The sequence below is a fragment of the Brassica napus genome, chromosome A2 (assembly GCF_020379485.1).
Source record: "Brassica napus cultivar Da-Ae chromosome A2, Da-Ae, whole genome shotgun sequence".
Classification (NCBI taxonomy): domain Eukaryota; kingdom Viridiplantae; phylum Streptophyta; class Magnoliopsida; order Brassicales; family Brassicaceae; genus Brassica; species Brassica napus.
In genome coordinates, this window is record NC_063435.1 from 25,057,701 (window position 1) to 25,075,059 (window position 17,359).

A 17,359-nucleotide genomic window follows, 5' to 3' on the forward strand; every position below is an offset into this window, starting at 1 on the left:
CGAAAAGATATAGGCATTTTCACCGAATTGAACACCTTCTTTACAAATACACTAGTTTGACATACCCGTACTTATATTATTTAGGATAAGGATATGAGCAATTCTCATAAATAGACAATTTTCAAGTTTTGGTCATAAAAATAGACCACAAGGAAGAACATGACTACACTATTTCATTTAATAGGTAAAATGATATTAATACCCTATATATATAAATAATAATAATAAATAATAAAAAATAAAAAAAATAATTTTTTTTTATAGTTTTAGATTATATGTTTTCAAATTTGAACTTTTATATAAATTTATTTTTTTTTGAATTTTTTTTTTCAAATTTTCTTTTTATAATTCAAAAATACTTTTTGAAACTATTTTAAAAATTTTTATTTTCAAATTTTTAATATTTATTTTCTATTTTATAAAATTTTAAACCTCAAACCAAAATTCCCACTCCTTAACTCTAAACCTTAAGGTTTGGATTAGTTAACCCTAGGGGTATAACTGTATATTTACCTCTTTAATGCAACATTTTGGTCATTTTGATTCTCAGAGTCTATATTTGTGATCAAAATTTTTTTAGTGTTATCCTAAGATATTTCCCTAAAGATATATTAGTGTCCATTATATATGTATGTATGAATGCTACAGCTCATTCAATGATTCTTGGAAAATATTAAACTAAAGTTTTTAAAAGTTTGATGTGTTATAGTATAACCCGCGTCTTGCATGGAATGTGATTATTAGTTTTGAATTTTAATAAAGAGACATTAATCTGTTTAATCTGGATATCGGTTCGGTTTTAGGTTGTTTTTTTTTGTTTTTAATCTCTTAAAATATATCTATCATTTTAAATGAATATTTATTTGGTTTGTTCGATTAAAATGTTTGATGTTTTATTTTCCTCTGACAATCAAAAATTATTATTATTTGTTTGTTTTCATGTTATGAATCTTAAATTTTCGTGATGTCGAACCAATGGTTTCATATTATAGTTTCTAAACGGATAATAGTTAAAAAAAAAAGAAAATTATTAAGACAAATCATTTTACTACAATTTGGTCGATAGTGAAAGAAGCATTAAGAAAAGAATATTTAACTTCCAAAAAAATTAGATATTTCAGCTGTGGTAAATATTTACTTATAAGGTACTCACGTCAATGTGCGCATGTATGTGTATGTAAAAATATATAAAGATGGTTGATAAATATATAAAGATACTGTTAATTAATATTAAATGATATTTTTTTCAAAATAATACATGAAAAATAAAATTCTTAAAATGAAATTATTTAAAATCGAAAATATTGTAAAATTTATATAACGGATCAAATTGGATATCCGTTCCTATAAATATTGATATTTGTGATTTCTTTTTTTATTTACGGATATTGCATTTTAGTATTTGATTTGCTTCGTAGAGTAACATATATAAGGATTTTCCGTTTCAAATCAAAATAGATAACGAATCAAATCAAAATTTAGGAATAATTTGTCCAACTATATTCGTAAACAGTAAAAATAACGTAAAGAAGAACCATGCATGTGAGTTTTATATTAAAAAACGTAAAATACATAGTGTGAACATATTTATATAGAGTTTGACTGAGAAGCTCTCTATATGTGACATGTGTCCATTTTAGTGTGAACGCATTTATTACAATGCTTCTACACGTGACATGTGTCTAGTTTAGTGTGAATGCATTTATTACAATATTTTTTCTTTAATATATAAGAGACTAGGTAATAACCCGCGCCTTGCGCGGGATGTGATTATTAGTTTCGTTATTTTTAATAAAAACACATTAAATCTGTTTAATCTGGATATTAGTTCGGTTTTAAATTATTTTTTTGGTTTATTCTGTTAGAATGTTTGATTTTTTAGTTTATTTTTATGTTATAAATTTTAGATAATCGTCATGTCGAACCAATGGTTTCATATTATAGTTTGTAAACGGATAATAGTTCAAGAAAAAGAAAAAAAATTATTAAGACTAATCATTTCACTACAATTTGGTCGGTAGTGAAAGAAGCATTAAGAAAAAAAAATATTTCAACTTCCAAAAAAAAATAGATACTTCAGTAGTGATAAATACTTATAAAGTGTTCACATCAAGGTGCACATGTATGTGTATGTAAAAGTATACAAAAATAAATGACAAATATATAAAGATATTGTTAATTAATATTAATGATATCTTTGTTCTAAATAATACATGAAAGATAAAATTAAAATTAATTAAAAAGTAAAAAGGCCTTGATATTAGTGAATTTTTTTATATAAAAAAATCAACTGTATCCGTAAATAGAGGTGACACAGATCGAATATCCGAGTATTTGGAGACATTCATGTCGATTCAATCTTTAGCCACATGGATAGTCGGTGATTATGATATCCGAAATGATTTAGAATTTTAAAGAATATCTGATTTGATCCGTAAATAAAATTTAAAAATTAATTGAAAATTTAATAATAACGTTTTATTACAAAAATAAAATATTATTTACTTTTTAAATTTTAATACCTAATATAATAAATTTAATTTATAAAAATATTGTAAAACTTATATAAACTATAATATATAAACATATATATATATATAATTCTGTACATATATGTATATATATGCATATAATAGATTGAATTTGATAATCGCTCCTAAAAATATTGGTATTTGTGATTTGCTTTTTTTTTTTAATTGTATTTTAGTAATTGATTTGCTTCGTAAAGTTACGGATATCCATATTTTTTGGTTTAATTCAAAACGGATAACGAATTGAATCAAAACTTATAAATATTTTGCCCGACTTTATCGGTAAACAATAAAAATAATATATATATAGTTTAGCTTTTGATTCGTTATTTGTTTTGATTCGAACCGAAAAATCCAAAGTTTTATTGGAACCATGCATATGAGTTTTATATAAAAAAAATACAAAGTATATAGTGTGAATACATTTATGAATATAGTGTGAACGCATTGGCATATTTATTATCAAATCATTGTGAGGCTGCCACGTGTCTATTATAGTATAAATGCATTTATTACAATGCTACTCCTTTAATATATAAGGGATATGTGAACTCTTGGACCTAGAGATTTGGCTCAGCCCGCCAATCGAAAGTAAGATAAATATTATAAGATAAAAAAATTTGGGTCGAAAGTTATTTTTCTACGAGAAGTATCTTATAGTATCAAATGTCTCCCGAATTATCATCTTACTAGTATTACCACCTATGCTATGCACAGGTCAATTCCATGTTTTAAAAATTATTTGATCATTTTCATTGTTTTCAATCAGAGTGAATATTATTTAAAATATTATATGAATAGTAGAACATAATATTGTACTAGCTTTTGATCCGTGCGTCCGCACGGATATATGTTCGATGTAATTATATGTTTTGTTTATTGTAAAAACGTTCATGTTATTGTTTCATATGTTATTAGTTTTGACATTGGTGTATCTTGTTTATGTTGTTTAGTGTAGATTTTTAAGCTTTGAGGTTGTATTGTTCTTATATTGTATTTTTTTTCTTTTACTTGGTAAACTAAACATAAAGTATATAATATTAGAACATTTATTTGAGATTTAATAGTTTTATTAAATAAGAAAATCTAAAATTTGTGATTTATACCTTATTTTAAATTTTTGTTTATATAGCTTTACAAAAAAAATCGCTAGCAAATATACAACCAATTGGAAAAGTAACCCCAAAAACATAAAAAAAAAATATATCTCTATTAAATATTTACAAAGCCTAATTAGATGGATTGATTTGCGTCATTTTGTTATGGTTTTAAAATATTTATCATTTTTAACCGAATAAATAGTGGACATGAATCACAAATCAAAGTCTATATAATATTGTTTCTGGGAAATAAACAGAAACACGTCTGCCCTGCCACTAGCTGCATTGATTTGAACATTTTTAATTACTCCCCGTTTTCCAACTGGTATAGCACGATGAACATGGTATATGTGTGTTCTTTTGCAACGAGCTTGGATTTTGTTTCCCTATAAAACAAAAACAGAGGAAATACTAGTTTAGCTTGTTAAAGCAATAATCTGTTATAACACAACAAATGTTTAGAAATATTGGTTTACCCATTAGTCTGTTAATACCATCTCAAAGGTATCTCTAGAAGCGGTGTTCATCTTGTAAGCACTTAACTTAAACTCGCTGATTATTTTTATAAGGCCTGAATTTTGTGAGAGCATGAAAAGTAGTCAGAGTAGACATTTTCGGAGGAATTGCGTTGAATGATATAGTGTTTCGTTTATTGGGAAAGATGTATATATAGCTAGTTATTACCACCTATGCTATGCACAGGTCAATTCCATGTTTTAAAAATTATTTGATCATTTTCATAGTTTTCAATCAGAGTGAATATTATTTAAAATATTATATGAATAGTAAAACATAATATTGTATGCTCCATCTTTATGTTTCTTCTATTTAACTGGAAAATCACTGCCCGATAGTGTAGTTATAGATTTTCCTGAAGAATAATATTTTATGCTCCATCCTATTTCTCCAAATTGTTACCTTAAATTAATAGATAGATGAAGCTTCTGATTTAGCTATGCTGTAGTGATTTAAAATCGAATATGTTCAAAATTACTGTACCAGTATCAATTGCTTCTCAAAATTCCACTATCAACCTGAAATCTTGTCAATAATAAACTTTTAAGTATTAATCCGGACTGAAGAATAATAATATATTTAAATGGTGTAGAAAGAAAGAAAGAAGATATGAAGAAACATGAAGTCAAAATTTAAGAGAAATTAAAAAAAAATGTATTGTTTCGTTGGAGAAGATGGAAAAAAAGAAACAAAATAAACAGAGTAAATTATTAGACCAAAACTTATATAAAAGAAAAAAAAAACAGTTTGAAATCATGGTAAAGTAACTTTTGAACGTGGATAAAATATTGAGATAATTGCTATAAATTAGGGATCAAAGAGAATTGTTTTTCAGTTAATTGTTGCTAAAAATTAGGGATCAAAGAAAATTGTTTTTCAATTAATTTTTTTTGAAGTATTTTCCATTTGTCAAAATTTGATTTGTGAAGTAACTTGTGCTTTAGTATATAAAAGATTTGTCAAAATTTGATTTGTGAAGTAACTTGTACTTTAATATATAAAGGATTCTATATATCCCCTAAAAAAGTTAAGCTTATTTTCCCACGAATATCGGTTTAGACAGTATTCTGTATTATCACTTGCCCAAACCGTAAAACATAGAAATATAACCTGGAAACCGGTTTGAATTCAACACTTTACCAAATTATACCCGGCCCATAAACATACTATGCTTTAAGATCCAAATCAAAGACAAGTTTAAAAGCTAAAATCGATATTCAAAATTCGATTGTCTCAATCTCTGATTTCCGAAAGCTGCAATAATGGTGATGTCTGGGCTGCAAATTCTACTTCTTAAGCTTCGATTGGGTTAAAATTTCAAGGACAAATCCGTAAGAAGATACTTCCGACTAACGCCATTGATCTCCGGCAACAACTTCAAGCTTTTCTCTGAAGCTTCAGTTTTGATTTTTTGTCTCAATTGCATCTTTGATATTTGGGAAATTTTGTTAGAAGTTATTGATTCTTCAAAACACAGACAACAAGTTTCACTTGCTCTGTTACGTAAACAAAAACTAGAGTAACTGAAATTTCTTATCTAATAGAATCCCGTCGACAAAGATCGCGCATAAATAAGTCTAATATAATCCCTTACTTTGGAATCATAGGAATGCTGAATCAAGCTGGTACATGGACGAGCCGGTGAAGATGAAGAAACGTGTGGATCAAGGAAAGCTTAATATTATCGCAATCTTCTACAAAGTGTGTGCACGAGACATCAAGAAACAGACATGTGAGTTTGGTGAAAACTTTTGGTAGCTAGCGAGAACTTCTAGTGGAGATCAAGTCAAGATGGGAAAGAATGTGACTCCAACAAGATTTTTCAAAGACAAGAGGTAGGTTCACACACTCAGACTCAAAGTTTTTCTTCTCTTTAATACACTTTGATTAAAACTAGTAAACCGTGAGGACTTCTTTACGTTCAAAACGTACAGGATTGTATGAAGTAAAGTGTGAATATTTTTGCAGACTCTGAGTTAGGATTTTTTATCTTTCGGTTAGGGTTTTTATCGGGTCTAGGGTTTTCTGTTGATGGTTTAATTGAGTTAGTCGGGTCTAAATTTGGTCTTCTATTGGTTTACATTCAGATTTAGTAAGTTTCGGTTTAACTTATGTACATTAAACCAGAGTAATCCAATTTATGGGTTTACCGGTTTCGAACTTTGATTTTATGGAGAAATAAGTATTCAACTTTTATTCTATGCGGAAACAAGTAGAAAACTTTTATTTGGGGGATATATAAAATGGGGCAATAGTTCGAAAGACATTTGATGTTATACGATAGTTCTCGTCAGAAAATAGATCGTTGACCCAAAATTGTTAGAAAGTATAGAAGTTGGACTTCTAGATGCAGAAAGATGGAAACAAAACTTTCCAAAATTAGTTTATGACTAACTAAACAATCAGTTTAAAGATTTATAAACGTGAATAGCGATATAATAAGAAAATATTACACTGTAAGGCAGTTTTAAGTTTTTAATAACAACATAAGACAGTTATGACTACTGAGGTAGTTTTTGTTAACTAAAGTCATTGGTGTAACTAAAATGTCCCCACAATTTTTGGAAATTAGTAACTTTCTTCCTTTAGTTGGGACCACACGTTTGAAACCTAAAACCATATTAAAAAAATCAGAAATTATCAAAACTTCTTTTCTTTTCTTCACATCGTCACACTTTTCTCCTTTTCCACCGCATCTCTTTTTTCCGCCACAACTCTTTCTTCTCCGCCACAATTATTTTATCTCATCTTTGGTATATGTTTTGCAACTCGTCTCTGTCGTCACCGTGACCTAAGCTCTCGCCGCCGTTGAAACGTCATATCTTCTCCTTCACCGCAATGCGAAACAGTGGTGGTTCGAGCTCGCTATGCCGTGTTGTGTCTCAACTCATCTTTCCTTGTCGTGATTCATCGTCGCTGTGACCTTCTTGCCTCTCCGACGCGCTCTGAAACTGGCACGATAAGCTTGAGAGCAACAATGGCTAATTTGGGCATTTTTGCAGATTTGATCCCTAAACTTATTTGTTATTTATTTTGTAACCCAATACTTTTTAAATGTTAAAGTTGGTCCTTAATTTCGTCATAAACTTCAGAAACAACATTTTAACCCCTTGTAGTAGGAATACATCTATGAAAATACAATAAAAATAGCTAAAGACACACCTAAATGACTTAAATGAACACAAATAAATATGAAGTATCATATTGTACTACAGTACGCATGTACAACAATAAACTATGTACACCATTTTCTTTACCATCCACATGTACAACAATACACATGTACATCAGATTCATTTCTCGTTGTTGCCTTCGTCGCCTCCTTCTCGTTGTTGCCTCTGTCTCGCCTCTTTCATCTCCTCCATCTCGCCCCCTTTGTTGCAAAAGCGCGATGAGCAACAATAATAAAATACTCAAAATCATTAGAATCATCATAACTTGTGCAATGTACAAAAGAACTAGTGTGCATCTGATTTTTAAAAAATACATTGTACATGTGGACAACTAATACATGCGTACACGTTGACGTTTTTTTGCGGTGCTAAATGTTTTGCTCCCATCTTGATCCAATTAGAGGTTTAGTTGTGAGTATTGTTAAGTTACAATGTAACCTCTATTTCTGGTCTCTAAGATATCTTGATCCAATCTAATTTTTCATATATATGTGTACACGGATATAGTTATCATTACTTCAATGTACACATATATATTATTTACAACTGTGTACACGTATATATTTACATCTGTGTACACAAATATAGTTGATTTGACTCATTATTTCGATGTACACATATATATGATTTACAACTGTGTACACGATAGATATCATTACTTCGATGTACACATATATATCATTTACAACTATGTACATGTGTACACATAGATATCTTTACAATAGTGTACACATCGATGTACACATATTTTTAGATCAGAAATGAATATATTCAAATTTCTAGGGACCAAATGTGCAATAAAGCTAAAACTGGCCATTGTTGCCCATCAAGCTTTTGCAACAATGGCGACGAGAAAGAGGCGGCGACGAGTAGGAGGCAACAAGGAGACAGAGAAGAGATGGAGGCAGAGGTTTCAGTCGACGGAGGCGGAGAGAGAAAGCCTGTTACAGGAGGCGGAGACTTTGGTTTTGAGTTGAAGAAATCATTCTATGGAGGTTCCAAATCCTTTTGCTTCTTCTCCGTATTGAGTTTTTGGATCTGTAGCTCTACAAAAAAAAAGTAAATTAGTGATACATAAAGTAAAAGAGAAAAAATTATGATGGTGAAAAGTAAAAATTTGCAAAAAAAAATATAGGTTACATGTAAAAAAGGAAGAAGTCGAACATATTTTCCAAAAGGAAAAAGAAAACATAGTGATGATCAGATAGAGAGAGGAGAGAGGTAATGCAAGTTGTAAGTGTGGGACCATATTAGTCACATAAATTATTTTAGTTAGCAATTATTTGGTTTTAGTTTTAAAAAAGTACCTCAGTAGTTGAAACTGTCTTTTCTTGTAATAAAAACATCAAAACTGCCTTTGAGTGTTAATAACTCATATAATAACCTGATGAACCATCAACCAACGACTTTATCAGTTGATAAACATTAGTTTAGTGAGCCAACTTTCAAATAGGTTTGCTATTCTTAATTCTAGTTACGTTGGATAAACTATTCCAAATTCTTGAACTACAAAATTATTTTCCTTATTTTGTCTTCTACTTTAATCATGTTCATTATCACTGGATTCATTTCTTAAAAATAAAATAATTCAACCAACTTTCTACTCTTTAATTATAAAAAATACAAACATGTCCTCCCCTAGTGTATAATTTCCAGTTAGTACTCTTTGTTTCATTTTAAATTTTTGATTTAGGTTTAGGTTTATACATACAGATTAATAAAAACATTTTAATTTTGCACATTTTAAAAATAAAAACATCATTACTTATACACCTAACTATATTTCAACTAATAAAAAAATTGAAGAATAGTGTTAATAACTTTTGTATTGAAATTCTAAAACAATATTTATTTTGAAACGAAATTTTACTTTACAACGACAATTAAACTGAAACGAATAGAGTATTGTTTTCAAAAAAAAAATATTAAAGCATTGTTTTCAGCGAACTTTCTTGGCTCATTGTAAACGTTTTTATCGTTCTCACTCTGAGAGCATCATCAACAGTTAATGTTCTCAAACATAAACTCTCACCTAATTATATTAATAACACAGTCTCTCATCTAATATTTAATCTTTTTACAAAATTAATTATTATGTTTTTAAACATCACACCATTATAAGTATGACACTTATAGAATCAAGTTCTCCATCTTTTGTTTAGCGCTCTTGTACGAGAGCTGTTTACCTTTCTTTCTTCTCTACTCTTTTCTTTCTTTCTTCTTTTATTATATTTTTAATAATAGTTCAAACTGCATCAATACTACCATTGCAGATGCTCTCACTTTCTACGGAAAATTTTTCTCTTCGTTCTCTCAAACTTATCACGAATGGAGGTTACACTACTTGGTTCCGTTTCCGGCCTCTCTACCGTCTCGTCAGAAAGACGACTCTCCAACGCGGTTTTCAGCAGTTTGAAGACAAACACACGACGACAAACATATCGAGTCACGGCCATTAACTCCGTAGAGTCGAAGACTCATCATGGAGGTGTTCGACGGATAAGAAAGAATGAAGATGGAGCGGCGGTAGCAAAGGTGGTGGAGAATCCGTATTCGGAAGCGGAGACGGCGAGTCCCGATCTGCATAAGAGCTTGTCCGACTTCTTGGAGGAAGCGAGAGATTTCGTGGGAGATGATGATGGTCCGCCTCGTTGGTTCTCTCCGTTGGAGTGTGACTCTCAGGCTCAAGGCTCTCCTCTACTCCTTTTCATACCTGGTTCGTCCCTCTAAATCTTCTTCCTCCCTATCTAATACTCCTGTTCTTTTTATAGTTAACGTTTAAGAAGATATTTTCTTATAAATTAAATAACATTTTAAATTTTCAACTAGATCTTCGTCCGCACGACCGTGCGGATTTTCTTTAATACAAAAATATTTTAGGTTATGTAATAAAATATATATTTGGTGTTATATATTATCTAATTTTATAATAATATTCATGTGGCGTATAATATTATTATTATAAAATTTATAAATTTTTTTTTATAACAAAATGTAATTTGAAAACATTATTATGTAACAATACTGATTTACATAGTTTTATTTTATTTATAAATTCGAAATATATGTGAAAACTAAATTAAGTTGAACCTACATGATAGAGAACTTGGTATATAGTGATTAACTAAACCAATTTAGTATAGTTGTTTAAATAATAAACCGAATTGGTTTTTAACTTAAGGGAATATACAAAATTTAATAACAGTAGACTAAAGTTTTATATATACGATATGAATAAAAATCAAATGTTTCATCTATGAAGGGAGGTGTACACTAAGGGTATGACTGGTTTTCCCGCTACCACCCAAAAACGCAGCTTTTGCGGTTGGTAGCGGTTGCTGGCGTTTTGCAACAATCGCTCAAACCGCTCTAAACCGCTCCAAATCGCTCCAAATCGCTCTAAACCTCATAAATTCAAAAGCTGGTTCCAGCTAGCGTTTGCGGTTGCGGGCGTTTGCGGGAGGATAAAAAAAAATTATTTTTTTTCCAAAACAATATAAATACAAAAATAAAAAAATTCAATAAAAAAATTAAACTGAAATTATAAAAATGCTAAAATATATCAATTAAATTTTAATTAATATTATAAAACTTTAAAATAAAAATATTTTCTATATTTTTAAAAAATTTAAACTATAACTTTCTAAATATAAATTTTATATTTATTATAATATTATTATTTTTGATATTTTTATAATTGTATAAAATGTAAATATTGTTAATTTATTATTTAACTGCTGCTGCATTTGGTAGTTAACCAGTCATAAGTATCCCGCAAACGCACAAATTTCTAACCGCATAACCAGTCGTACAAATCTCTTAAAACCGCTAGAAACCGCAACCACCCGCATCCGCAAACTCCCGCAACCGCAACCGCAACCGCTGCGGTTAAACCAGTCAGGCCCTAATTGTATTACATGGTAAAAGTATATAGGTATGACTTCTAAATGGTCTAGATAAAAAAAAATCACATATGAAATAAGTCATAATTTATTTGTCAAATAGATAAGATATTTTTATTTTTAAATTAGAAATAGAAATGAATATTTTTTTAAAGATATTTCTTAAATTTAATTTTGAAAATTAAATAAATTTAAAATTGTTCTTATCATTAACATATTATTAAAGTATTTTATATAACTGTTAATTTTTGTTTACAATCAAAACTAAACTAAAATTTATTTTCTAACTATACTTTGTGATAATTGTAATTTTAAATAACTAATTTCGAAAATATAATTTAAAAGATTCTAAAAGATATTTGAAAATTTTTGTTAGACATTTCTTTAGGATATTTATTAGCGTTTTAAATAAAAATAAAAATATTATAACTAAGTTATGTATAATTTAATAATTTTTTTAGGATGGTCCAAATAAAAAATCATACATAAAAAAGGTCATGACTTCTATTTTAATAATATAAATATATATATATATATATATATATATATGCAAACATTTTTATTTGTTGAATTATAATTAGATGGATAATTAGTGATGTTTTTATTTAGGAAATATAAAATACTAAATATTTTTAATTTATACACATATTTATAAAACGTCATCTAACAAAGAAAATATTTATTTTGATAACCGGTAGATTCCAGACCAGAACCTAGACTAATCACCGACACTGTATTTAAGAAAACAGGACACAACACCTACAATATACATAGGGAGATCTCAATGATAGAAGACAGCACTATGGTAAGATTTAATTTCTGGAGTTTACCCACATGGCGGATCCTCAACAGCCACGCCATATCGTTATAATGGCAACATGAATACAGCTTTGATTGTTGATGGCCAGGACCGTCAATCATTGGCTAAACATATTTTTTGGAACACTGGCTAAACATAAAATATGTAAATTATATGTAGGTTACATTTTAAAGAATACTAGATTTCGATCCGCGTAATTGCGCGAGTTTTTGTTTTCATTTATTTTTATATAAATATTTTGTTTTTAATTATAAATTGGAATATATTAATCAATTTTTAAAGCATAATAAGTTTACGGTATATTTTTTTCATTGAGTAGATTATTTCAAACTTTCACATATATTTGTATCTTCTTCTATATATATATTTTCGGATTATTATTTCATTATTAAAATCGGAACTATATATAAAGATTAGTAAAATATTGTTTTATTGTTTTTATGATAAAAAATATTGTTTTATTGTCATATTCAAAGATATTGTAACATTTCACAAATTTAGAAAGTTTTTAAAAAAATTAAACTTTTCGCTTCATAGATTTATGTTATCGAGTAAAAATTAAATATTTAGTTTTTGTTTAATTTTTAAAATAAACTATATAGCTTAAAATTTGTTTTCATTGGTTTAAGATAGTAAAGATTAATCATTGTTAGATAAAATGATTTTTGTTATTTAAAAAAAATCTTTATAATTTTAAAAGTTAACGTCGACATATATTTTAATATTTAACATATGGAGGTATAGTATTACAACATTAAATTATATATATTTAATTTATACTATCTATAAATCCAATGGATCTTATATTGTTTAAATCTAATTATTGATAGTTCAATAAAAATATTTGGTAGGCTCAAAATTTAAATGATAAGATTAAAGATTAAATGTAACATGACTTTCTATGAATATTTCCATTAGGTCTATTTTTTAAAAGTTCACACATGAATCAAGGTTGTAACTTCTGTTTTAATATATAAGATATGAGATATGCAGCTTTTATAGAGAAGGTAGTTATACTTGGTTCGAACTAGACCACACACATTTTATAATACTCATGTTTCATTGCCAATTTTAATTTACACCTATAAGGCCACATTACTTCGACAAACTTTAAGCCTAGTAAATGTTTGGAACAGCATTGACTTGACTATGGCTGATGATACCGAAGATTCCGTTTTTGGAAAAAAGAAATAAGTTTGTATCATATTTTTAGACATAATCTCATAAATTTCCATGAACACTGAAGACTAACAAGATTAAAACCTTGTAGGTATTGATGGTACTGGACTTGGGCTTGTTCGTCACCACAAGAAACTTGGGGAGTGCGTAATTTTAAATTCTCCACTTCTTTAGAAGCTTACAAATTTGCATTAGCCTTTTCTCATTTACACAACGTTCCCGCCTTTTTTTTCTTGATCCATGGTTTCTCCGTTTCTTGATATTCCTCATTTTGTCATTTCTGATGTTGTTTGTTGTCTTTTGAGTAGGGTGTTTGATGTATGGTGCCTTCACATTCCAGTCAGGGACCGTACTCCTGCTAAAGGTGCCTTCTCTTGCTCCTTACCTTTGTTAACCGCAAAGATAGCCTATTGCGTATAAAGCCTTTTGTTTGTGTGTTTCAGACTTGGTCCAACTTATTGAGAGGACAGTTAAATCGGAGAGCTATCGTTTTCCAAATAGACCTATATATCTAGTTGGAGAATCTATTGGAGCGTGTCTTGCGTTAGATGTTGCAGCTAGGAATCCCAACATTGATCTTGCTTTGATATTGGCTAATCCAGGTACGAAGTTCGGTCTTACATTGTCGGTACAGTGTCATGGTTCCTGTACATCATCGTAGACATTGTTTGTTGCAGCCACACATGTCCACAACCTCATGTCACAACCTCTGGTAGGAATGCTGAATGTTTTAGCAGACGGAGTTCGTACACTATTGGAAGAAATATTTGGTATTAAGCAAGGTACACTTTTGTTCTCTTCTCAATTTCTATATGGACTTCATGTTGTTTATTAAGTGTCTCCAAGTGAATGATAACATACTAGTTGAGCTTCAAGTTTGATATTAAAGTGTCTTCTTGATTGTAACTAGAAAGCTGTGAGCCAGTGACTGCTGTAGAATGTTGTACAACATCATTAAACCATGTTTTCATCTGTTCCTCGGACTTTCTTACACAGGCAATCCATTGACTGCAGCGTTAGACGCTTTGACGAATGAGTTTGCAGTCCATCAGATGAGTGGAATTGGTGGAGGGATACTAAGAGATCTTTTTGCAGTTTCAGCTAATCCTCCTGTAAGGATACCTTCTTAGAAACTCATTGATCTATGAGTTTTTCTGTAAAAGATCCTTTACAAACATACTCCTTCCGTTTCAGTTTAATTGTCGTTGTAGAGTAAAATTTTCATTTCAAAATAAGTGTCATTTTAGAATTTCAATGCAAAATTTATTAACAATATTTTTCACGTTATTTTTTATTGGTTGAAATATAATTAGGTGTATAAGTATTGATGTTTTTATTTTGGAAATATGCAAAATTAAATATTTTCTTAATCTGTGTGAATAAACCTAAAAAATCACAACTAAAATTAAACGGGAGAGATTTATTTTTTTCAGACTTTGAGTAGGACCGTCCCTAAGGACACACTTCTTTGGAAGCTGGAACTGCTTAAGTCTACTGTCGCATCTGCCAATTCTCACATAGAGGCGGTCAGAGCTGAAACATTGATACTTCTGAGGTCCAATAAGTTTCTCTTTTTCAAGTGTTCTTAATCTCTTTGATTTGCACGTAATGTCCTACCTTAGATCTTACGTTTAATGTGAATTTCTGGCTATGATTATTGCAGTAGACGTGATCATTGGCTGCTGAACAATGAAAACATCGACAGATACTCACGCACATTGCCAAAATGTATTGTGCGTAAGCTTAAAGGCAATGGACACTTTCTCTTTTTCGTAAGTGATCTCTCTTCATCCACTAAAGATGATACTTTTGAGTCAAGTCTTGATACTAACTACACTTCAAACTATATCTCATGTTAGGAGGATGGTGTAGACTTGGTTACTATCATCAAGTGTACTTGTTTCGCCGTGGGAAGTCTCATGATCACCTTTCAGATTACATTATGCCTACCAGATATGAGATAAAGCAACAACTATACAACCACAAGTAAAAATGCTCAACAAAATAAATCACTCTCATCAAGTACAATATTATAGCCAATACTGAATGATAATTTTTCTGTGCTGCAGATTGCTAATAGGTCCTACTTCACCTGTATATCTGTCAACACTTGAAGATGGTAAAATTGTGAGGGGCCTTGAAGGTATACCCTCAGAAGGACCTGTTTTGTTCGTTGGCTATCACATGTTATTGGGACTTGAGCTAATTCCAATGATAACTCAATTCTTGAAAGAGAGAAATATTCACTTGCGCGGTTTGGCACATCCAATGCTTTTTCTAGACGGCCAGGATGTGTTTGTCGACCCACAGATTTTTGACAAATTTAAGTTAATTGGTGGAGTTCCTATCTCCAAGTTCAGTATCTACAATCTACTGCGCTCAAAGTCTCATGTGCTTTTGTATCCTGGTGGTATCCGTGAGGCTTTTCATAAAAAGGTGCTTTTCTTTCTCTCACCGAGTTAAAAAAAACAAACGTTTGTGTTCCTAGACTTGTCTAAACATGTAGAAAGAGACATTGCAGGGTGAAGAATACAAGTTGTTCTGGCCAGAGCAACCAGAGTTTGTGAGAGTTGCATCTAAGTTTGGAGCCAAGATTGTCCCATTTGGTGTTGTTGGAGAAGACGACATCTGCGATGTAAGATTTCTCAACTCAATTTTTCCTACTTCCTCCATGTTTACATGAATGGTTCTATTCAGAAATTTACATTATTACTCAAGACTTTCTCAGCTTCTACAACACGTTTTAGATATGTTCGTTTAACGTGTTAGCAAGAAGCATTGTCCTCTCTCTCTGCTCTGCTAAACTCTACTTTTAACTAGCCCTGCGATTTTGGTTTTCCAAAACCGAACCGTCAGTTTCGATTAACCAAAATTTTTGAAAACCAATTCTGAAATTAATTGATTACATTTCGGTTAGGTTCGGTTATCAGTTAATTTCGATTTTCATTTTTAATTTCAAAAATAACCAAATTTTTTGGTGTTTGGTTAATTTTGGTATAATTTTCTAAAAAGTCTGATATTTTCGGTTAAATTTGGCTATTTCGGTTATTTTCAGTTCGGTTTTCGGTTATTTTTATTTTCCCTTAATTTTTTTTGAAAATCAAAAACCGAACCGAATTGTTCCAAAACCGGTTTGCCTAGTTTGGTTTGGACAAAAACCGCATGTCTACTTTTGACTTTGATGGGACATTGGATGATATTCTCAGTTTGTCCTCGATTCCGATGATCAAATGAACATCCCGTTCCTAAAGGATTTCATGGAAGAGGCAACAAGGCAAGCTGGAAACATAAGGTGCCTTCATTATCATATTTCTCATTGTAATCCATTCAAGTAAAACTCATATGAAAACTGATTTTCAACGTCAAAACTGTTAGGGAAGGAGATGAAACCGAACTGGGAAACCAGAAATGCTATCTCCCAGTAATTCTACCTAAGATTCCTGGGCGGTTATACCTTTACTTTGGGAAACCAATAGAAACAGCAGGTATATATCTATTTGCTCACTCTTAAACTTGGTCACTCTCTCTCTTGAAGCTGAAAATACTAGGAATGACTTTGTTTTTATGTTCGCGGCAGGCAAGGAACAAGAGCTAAGAGACAAAGAGAAGGCTCAAGAGTTTTACTTGCAAGTCAAGTCTGAGGTTGAACAATGCATTGCCTATTTGAAAGTGAAAAGAGAGAGTGATCCCTACAGACACTTGTTGCCAAGGATGATGTATCAGGCTTCACATGGTTTATCTTCAGAAGTTCCGACGTTTGATCTCTGAAATGATTATCTCGCTTTAATTATTTACATAATTACATTATACTATGGTTATGTTGTGCGTAGAGATTACTACAGGTTCCAGTAATAACAGCCTTGTGGAACAGAACACATTGAAAAAACTTAGTCTGTGATGTCGAAGTATATTGGGTTTTCTGGGTAATGGTACTCTACATTCAACTGCGACACAAAAGACACATACAAATGATCAGATTTAAAACGATGATCAAGACTCAAGAATGCAAATCTCGTTACATTCTTTGGAATATTTTATTCAGCTCTCCTCACTTTCGTGTAACTGATCTCCTTTCACTTAATTTACAAAATCAGATCGTTCAAATTCTCTTTTGTTCCCATGTTTTTTTTGATTAATC

The 17,359-nt window shown here is 30.3% G+C and overlaps 1 pseudogene; it reads left to right on the forward strand.

Annotated features, from left to right (window-relative positions):
• The first annotated feature begins 3,969 nt into the window (after window positions 1-3,969).
• On the forward strand, window positions 3,970-17,148 carry LOC106350312 (annotated as a pseudogene).
• Window positions 17,149-17,359: the final 211 nt, after the last annotated feature.